Consider the following 8,248-nt stretch of genomic DNA (forward strand, 5'->3'; position numbering starts at 1 on the left):
TATATCCTGCAATCATGCTAAACTCACTTTTTAGTTCCAGTAGTTTTTTCTGTAAATTCTTTGGTATTTTCTAAATAGATAATTATATTGTCTGAAAATAGAGATTGTTTTATTTCTTTCTTTTCCATTAGCATGAATTAATTTCTTTTTCTTAGCTCAGTTCACCAACTAGAACCTAGAGTGTGATATTCATAAAAGTGGTAAAAATGGGGAAACATATCTTGTTCTTTAACAGACAAGCATTGAGTTTTCCACCATTTCCACCGTTAAAGAAAAAGGCATCTTTTTCTATAGATGCTGTCTCTCATGTTGAGCAAGTTTCCTTTTGTTCCTAATTTGCTATGAGTTTTTGTCACGAATGGATACTGAATTTTGATATAGTCATTTTCTGTATCTTCTGGAAGGATCAAATGATTTTTCTTCTTTAGACTGGTGATGTGATAATTTATACCTATTAATTTTCAAATACTGAACAATCATCACATTCCTAGGATAAACTTCACTTTGTCATGAGAGATACTCACACACACACATACATATATTATATTTACATATATTTCATTTGTGAAAATTAAATTCTTATCCGGGAAGATTTACCACAGGGTAGCCTGTTCTGTTCCACCTTTAAATCAGCAGCTGGAACAAAACAATAGAGTTCAAGGTCACCAGTATGCTAATGACAAGTAGTCAGATTTATAACAACACTAAGGAGATGGATACAGATTATGTAAAATATTAATTACTAGGGTCAAAACATACAAGTATAAGAATATATACATATATACTTTTTTTTTTTTTTAAGAAAAGAAACAACTTTGGGGTCATTCCTTGAATGGTAAACCTAATATACAAAAATATTTATGGGGCACCTGGGTGGCTCAGTCGTTAAGCTGCTGCCTTCTGCTCAGGTCATAATCCCAGGGTCCTGAGATAGAGTCCCGGCATCAGGCTCCCTGCTCAGCAGGAAGCATGCTTGTCCCTTTCTCACTCCCCTGCCTGTGCCCTCGCTTGTTGTGTCTCTCTCTGTCAAATAAATAAATAAAATCTTTTTAAAAAAATTTATAAACTCCAACTTAAGGAAAAATAAACCAACAAGTCTAATGGAAGGCTTTGATAGTTTTATACTGCATTAAAGTATGAAAAAATGAAATATGAAAACTGACAATCTTGCTATGAGGCCCTCAAAATATGTCTCTCTTCCATTCAGAGGATAATCTATAAATATACTTGTATTTTTATACATATACACACTAAGAATTTAAAACCTTCTTCTGTTTGGAAAACTTCAAATGTTTTTAGAATTATGAAATTTTCTATATTTTATCAATTAACACATAATAAAACAATCATTAAGAGTTAAGTCACATAGAAGTTTATATAAATTTTATAAAATGTAATAAAATTTAAAATTTGGGCACTATTCAAAGGAGAATAACCAAGAGGTTAAACAGAAATAATGTCAAAAAGGAAGTAGGAGCATTGGTAATGTTTTCCAACACTAAATGACCTTTAGTCTGAAAGTCGATTATATTTGTTCTAAGAATTAAAAATCAGAGTCTATAAATAGGCAAGTGTTCTCTTTAAAAGTAGTGAATTCCTCCATCACTAGGGTTGTTTATGCCTAGAATGTATGGCCCCTTCCCAAGGATGATGTAGACAAGATTCAAGCATAGAGGTGAGAATCTGGAGGGAGAGAATAAAACTATCACGTAAATGACCCACAGGCTGTATTTCATCTCTTCCATCTGGAGGCTATAGTTCCTGAAACAGTAAATAAATAAAATTGTAACAGTCATGCTCTGTTCTTTTGATTTCCTTGGCAACCATGAGCACAGCATACTCTCAAAGGTTACAACTGTTGGTGTATTCTCCAGTGGGAACATCAGGGCTACCTTGAGGACTCTTCTGGATCAAAATGCAAATGCAAATTTGTTCCTGCATTTTATAATAGTTCGGATTGCTTAGATTGTTTAGAGGGCGACTTAGAAAGAGGATCTAGGTCAAAGGAACCAAAGGAAACAGGATGCTCCCCCAATTACACTGTGCAGTGGCATCCTGGCTAGCCCATACCTGAGCCCCACAAAAAATCAGAGCCCAGAATCAGCTCAACAATCCCCTCTTCCTTCTCTTCCTGTCAGACCAGAGCTTATGTTGAAACCAAAGTGGTTTAATAGACTGAAGCCAGCTGGAGAGTGAGTCATATATGTGAGTCACTGGTCTATGAGAATTTAGGCTATGAAAAACAAAAAAATATGACATGTCCACTAGCAGACTTCCTTTCCGTAGATGGTCTTGGAGCCACACAGAGAACAACTCCAGGTCACACCTCTCAGGAACTAGCACTCTTCAAAGTCCCCCCATCTTAGGTCTCCGTCCTGGTCTATTGCTCTCCTACCACTGCCAGCATAAGTCTAGGCTACCCACCCCCAATGAACTTTCCTTGGCCTGTTTACGTAATGCTTAGGGCCAGAAGTGTTTGGTTTTATAATTTGTATTCCCTCTTAACATTGAAATCTTTAATAAGAGTTGTCTCAGGCCTTAGAGAAATGTAAAAGTGTAATAAAACTTGTTGGTAACCCCAGTTTCCTTGACTCTGGCTAGTGTATACAAACAGAGAATGTGAGAGGAGGGAGCAGGAGAGTGTTCTGTTGTGATTTACTTTACAAAGGATTTTTCCTCTTGGTTAATAGGAAAATAGATACTCTGTTAATCTTCAGACTAGCTATAGGCTTCATGTTTAATGAGGAAAAGGATATTCAATGGTTTTTCAAAGTACAGCACAGCTGGAATAAAATAACCCAAGTATTAACAATTTGCATGCTCTATATACAATTGGTGATATTTTTACTGAGTATGTAAACAATGCACTTAAAGCATAAGGTTTGAAATAAAGATAGACACATTCACTGCTTTCTAAGTATTTTTTTTAAATTTTATTTATTTGACAGAGAGAGATCACAAGTAGACAGAGAGGCAGGCAGAGAGAGAGGGAGAAGCAGTCTCCCTGCCGAGCAGAGAGCCCGATGCGGGGCTCGATCCCAGGACCCCGAGATCATGACCCGAGCTGAAGGCAGAGGCTTAACCCACTGAGCCACCCAGGTGCCCCTGCATAAGCCTCTTAATAAGACAGAAATCCTATCTGAACTGTCTTCGTTTCAGCAAAGACATCACATCACTCTGCAGCCCTATTTCAGAGGCTGCCACACAATTCCTTTACCTTTTCTCTCTTCTCTATCTGAAGAATGGAAAACTTCAAATGTGACTTGGTCTATCTTAAAATCAAACTTAATTGAGTAAACACCATTGTAAGAGATGCTGTATAAGTAACATTTTACACCCTGCTTTTAAGGAAACCATACTACTTAGGAGAAGAAGAAAATAAGCAAATTATTACTACCAGTTGATAAGTGACCATGTAAGGGAGGGTTTATGCAGCTGGCTCTGAAGGGTCAAGTAAAATTTCACAGAGGAGTTATGCCCAAGTTGAATTTTGAATGACAAATGGAAATTCCCCCCAATTGAAAATGAAAGACATTTCAGAGGGAGAGATTATAGCTTTGTTCAGGAATCTACAAGTAGCTCAACAGGGCTGTCAGATAAATAAAGCACTGCTTGAGGGGATGGGATGGAGAACTGCTGGAGAGAAAACTGAACAGATGGATGAGGGAGAAATGAGGAAGGACTAATACGCAATGCTAAGAAGCTTGGACTTCACTCTGTACAGAATTGGAGGCCTTCATTGGATTTTAATCAGAGGAACAGTTTGATCAGATTTTATTTTAAAAAGAAAGTTACATGGAGGCTAGACTAAATTGAGACAAGACTAGAGTGGAGGCTGGGAGTCATTCAAGATACTACTGAAGACTCGGGTAAAAAACAATTTGGGTTTGAATTAAAGTGGGAAGTGGATATGTGGGGGTGCACTAAAGAGATAATTTGAGGGTGGAAGTTATTAGATCAATGACTGGAAATTGTGGCAGAGGGCGAGAGAGCTCAGGGGAGTAGGAAACGTGTGAGAGAAGGAGTCAAGGATAATTTCAAAATTTTAGAGATCTCCTATTTGGATGACCCCCCCCCCCCGAAACATTGTACCTGACATTCCTGCTGCTCTAACTCTGGTCCAGGAAATTACTGGAAGCTATGGCATCAACAAGGAGTATACCAGAAATGAAAATCACTGGGCTCCTCCACAGAACATCTAGTGGCAACTGGCTCTGAAGGGTCAAGTAAAATTTCACAGAGGAGTTATGCCCAATTTTTTAATTTTTTAATCCTTTTATTATTCTTTTTTAACAAACGGCCCCAGGGATAGGGGACCAGAGGAGGGGGGTGGAGGGGAAGTAGGTCCCAGCCCCACAACCCCTCCCCCCCCACCCCTTTCCCCCTTATATATTTATAATCTATATACAAGCCCCAGGGGGTAGGGGGCAAGGGGAACTCCCTCAGCGGGGTGGGGGCAACCCAGGCTCCTTGTCTCCTCGGGACCCAGGCTCCTCTGCCCGTCGGGAAGGCCCCTCTCGGGAAGGGGGCCCCGCCTGCTCCCCGGGCTTCGGCATCCAGCGCAGGGCATCTGGTGGGGAGGTCTGCTGGTAGAGGTCGATGCGCTGGGTGCGGAAGACACCGCTGTAAGTAGAACGCGGGGCCTTGATACGGGAATTCAGGCCAGAGAAAGACCTTCCAGCTGGGGGAGTACGAGACGACCCGGGTCCCCCAAGGTTGCTGCTCAGTTTCCGATAATCCTGGAACGGCTTTAGTTCCACTGGGTGCAGCGCTGCTCGCCCCAAGCTAGGGGGGAAAGGTCTGGCAGGTGAAGGCAGCACCCGAGTAGCAGGAGCAGGTGGGGGCTGCACAGCCAGGCTGGGGGGCTGCAGAGCAGGGCCCACAGGTAACAGAGAAAGGGGTGGTGGCGCAGGAGGTGGCGCTGGTGGCAGGGAGCCAAAGTTCACCACAGGCAACTGTGAGTCCACCATGGGTAGAAGCATCTGCTGGGCAGGGGAGGGGAGGAAGCCACTTTGGCCACCTGAGGGGAGGAAGCCACTTTGGCCACCACGTTGCAGAGGAGTAGAATAAAAATCTGAGGGGGATGGCAGATCCTGGCGCACCTGAAGCAAGGGTGGATCGGGCAATGGGCTGGGGCAGAAAGCTGGAGAGTAAAGGAAGGAAGGTGGCAACGTCTAGGAATCTTGCCCTCTGGTTGATTCTCACACATGCTGGGAGTCTGAGAAACACTGTTGCCTGTGATTAAAACCAAGATCCTGCACATCCCTCCCAAGAAAAATCCTCCTTCCTCTCAGCTGTCTCTGACATCTCCATTTTCATGGCACTCCTGCCTGAAGGCTAAGTGAAAGCAGCCTGTAAGCGTGGTATCAGAATTTGGAAGTGAGCAACCTTTTCCCAGTACTAACTGTGAGGCTCATTCCATATGGCTGTGGCAACGTGATGACAGTGCCAAGGCGCCTCCCCATCCGCTTGGTGTCACTCCAATATGGTATGTGCCTACTTGTGAGTGCATCAGACAGAAGCACTCACAAAGAATGGACACTGCAGTACTTGAACTTATGTCTATTTGCTCTCCACGGTTCTCATTTCGATATTACCAATGACGGCAGTATCCTACTGTGACACCCTTTATTAAAAAGGCCTCCATTGTAAATAGTGCAGGAAAGAGAAGCTGAACTTACAAGGCAATCCTGAAAGGATGGAAAACCTTGTTCCTAATTAGGCTCTTGAGTTTGAAAAACTCTATTCTTTTCATGAGAGGAAATACTTCAGACTGAGCATCAGGAGACAGAGATGGTATATAAGAATTGAGAATAGGAGATTGACAGACTAAAGGGAACGTCCGATTTGTGGCATTTCTGAATAGCTGTTTTCAGCGTTCTGCCTCAGATTGTTTCACACTATCTACTATTCTTACCCTCTTTCTCTCTTCCACAATTGCAGCGTTTCAAGTTGTAACTTTCTCAATTCATCTCCTTCTTCTCAATTTATTAATCTCTCTCTGTTTTGAATGAGAAATACTTCTAAAGGAGCACACTACTTTCTCTTCTTTCAAAGACACATCCCAGTGAAATGAAAATGAATATACCTGCCGAAAGAAAGGAAACAAGGGGAGAAAGCAAGGAAGACCACACTTAGAAAAAAAGATAATGGAAGACCCCTGCTGGGCTCTTACACAAACTAGTAGAAGCCGCAGTCCTGGGAATGCAACAGACAATACAGGCGGAGCAATAACCTCCACTTACGATCTTTAAAAGAAGAAAAAAAAATCATACCCTTTCTGCTCCCAGGAGGGAACAACAGGACCACCTAGGACGAATCAGAAGAGATGGGGCTCCCCCTTTCTTTGAACAGAAAAAAAAAAAAAAAGAGAGAGAGAGAGAATGCAAAAAATCTTGCAAATTATGTAAATCTAATATACTGAAACTGTTCCTATAAGGATATTTTGGAAACTCTCCATTCAAAGGAGTGCTGCCTCGGTCACATTTGGTCCTGGAAGGATAAACTTATCCCAGAGATGCTGCCCCTGACTGATGCAGCTTGGGATACCTTCTTTAATGACTGTCTTCAGGATGCTATGATCTTCTCTCTTCCTCTGCAGTATTTTGGCATGGGGTGTGGTAAGGATATTTACTGTGTTTGTTTTACTCTTAAATAAATAAGCCATTACAGTGATGTGCAATACAAAGCCCACGGCTGAATTCTGAGAACCTGCTCTGAGGGGGTCTCTTCTAGAACCAATTGGTAACAGTCCAGCACTCATGTGATCAGACGCAGTAAGTCACCTCAACTCACCAATCACCACTGAGACCTTCTTTTTGTCTTTCCATCCCATCTCCAGAAGTTTCTTTGTGGGATATACAGTTCCTGCCACACACCACCAACCTTCCTTCTTTCACAATGTCACAGAGTGCTGGCTCATCAGTCCCCCCCGCTCCCCCCAGTTAGATCCAACCTAGGTTTTGAACAAGAAACAGGCAGGATATTTCTACCTATTTTCAAGTAAATAGGCCCAGGGTGTTTGATAGTTTGTATTTCTGGTTTACTATTCTGTTTTTAATCCATCTCTGTTGCTCTTGCAGTTAATGGAAATCCTAAATTTTAGTGGTAGTGTATTTTTAGCCTTGTATGTAATTACTTCAGGTAGATAAAAGCACTGTGCATTCAGATTTTTTAAATTTCCTTATACTTACATGTATATAGACTTTTCTTTTATTTTTACAGAGTAGGCCATATGAAATATTGTTCTACCTCCTCCTTGAAGCTAAGCAAAATAGGTAGGAGTAATAAAAGTGCTTTTTAAAAACTTTGCTTTTGTTTAATCCTCATTTGGTTGTGACAACAAGCTCCCTAAAGGCTACAATTTTTGTGTAGGCTGGGGACAGCCCTAGAGGATTCCTTAGAAGTGCAGGGACGGGGCATCACCTATGCTTCTGCTCAGTCCCACTAGAAAAAGAAACACTTGGCTGCCTCCTCCACTGGTGAGGAGCATGCAGACTTGATCTCACCACCCTGAGAAAAAAAACCAAGACTTCCCTGAGTCTAAGTAGAGTTGAGACGGGTAATTTGGCTGTTATTCTGGTAAGAAAATCAGGACACGCTCAGAAGTCAGACCATATGGACAAGGATATGGAAAAATTTAACAACAGGCCGTGTTCAAAGAAACACGAGATGGTGTTGAAGTGTGGTGTGTGAATGACAGGGACATGTGTACCAAATACAGCGCACAGATTCAAAGTGCAGGTACAAACTGCCCAAGATCAGGGGTTTCTGAAAGTATCAGAAGTGCCTGGACTGATAGATAAAAGTGTAGATTTCTAGGCTTTGCCCCCAACTAATAAAATCACAAATGTCCTGATAACATCCTTTCTTAAGAGCTATCCTTAAAGATTCTGAAGTAGACTAAATCTGAAAAACCAGTATACACTTCATCTCAGGGTCTTAAAAGGCTAAATGAATCAATAAACTGTTTTTCAGGTTAATTTATAAATTAGATAAGTATTATGTTAACTTTATACAATATATTTTCTGGGTAGTTAGAGCACATATCAGACTACAGAGAGGCTATAAAATAAAAAAAATAAATATGTTAATTTCTCTTAAAGACACATTCCTAGAACTGTTTATAAACTGAAAATTCTGATTATTTTTTTCTAGTTGCTTTATTTCAAATGAATAGATTACTGGAATTCAGCATCTATTAAAATAAAGTCAGGGGCGCCGGGGTGGCTCAGTGGGTTAAGCCTCT

General features: G+C 41.2%; 1 pseudogene across 1 annotated transcript; it reads right to left on the reverse strand.

The window, feature by feature from the left end:
* Nucleotides 1-4,272: 4,272 nt before the first annotated feature.
* On the reverse strand, nucleotides 4,273-6,763 carry LOC111148872 (annotated as a pseudogene). Its single transcript, XR_002640723.1, has 2 exons — nucleotides 6,550-6,763; nucleotides 4,273-5,143 (listed from the first exon to the last, which is right to left on the reverse strand). The product of XR_002640723.1 is annotated as a protein PRRC2A pseudogene (transcript).
* Nucleotides 6,764-8,248: the final 1,485 nt, after the last annotated feature.

Source organism: Enhydra lutris, unplaced genomic scaffold (genome assembly GCF_002288905.1).
Source record: "Enhydra lutris kenyoni isolate GAN:26980312 unplaced genomic scaffold, ASM228890v2 scaffoldscaffold21, whole genome shotgun sequence".
Lineage (NCBI taxonomy): Eukaryota > Metazoa > Chordata > Mammalia > Carnivora > Mustelidae > Enhydra > Enhydra lutris.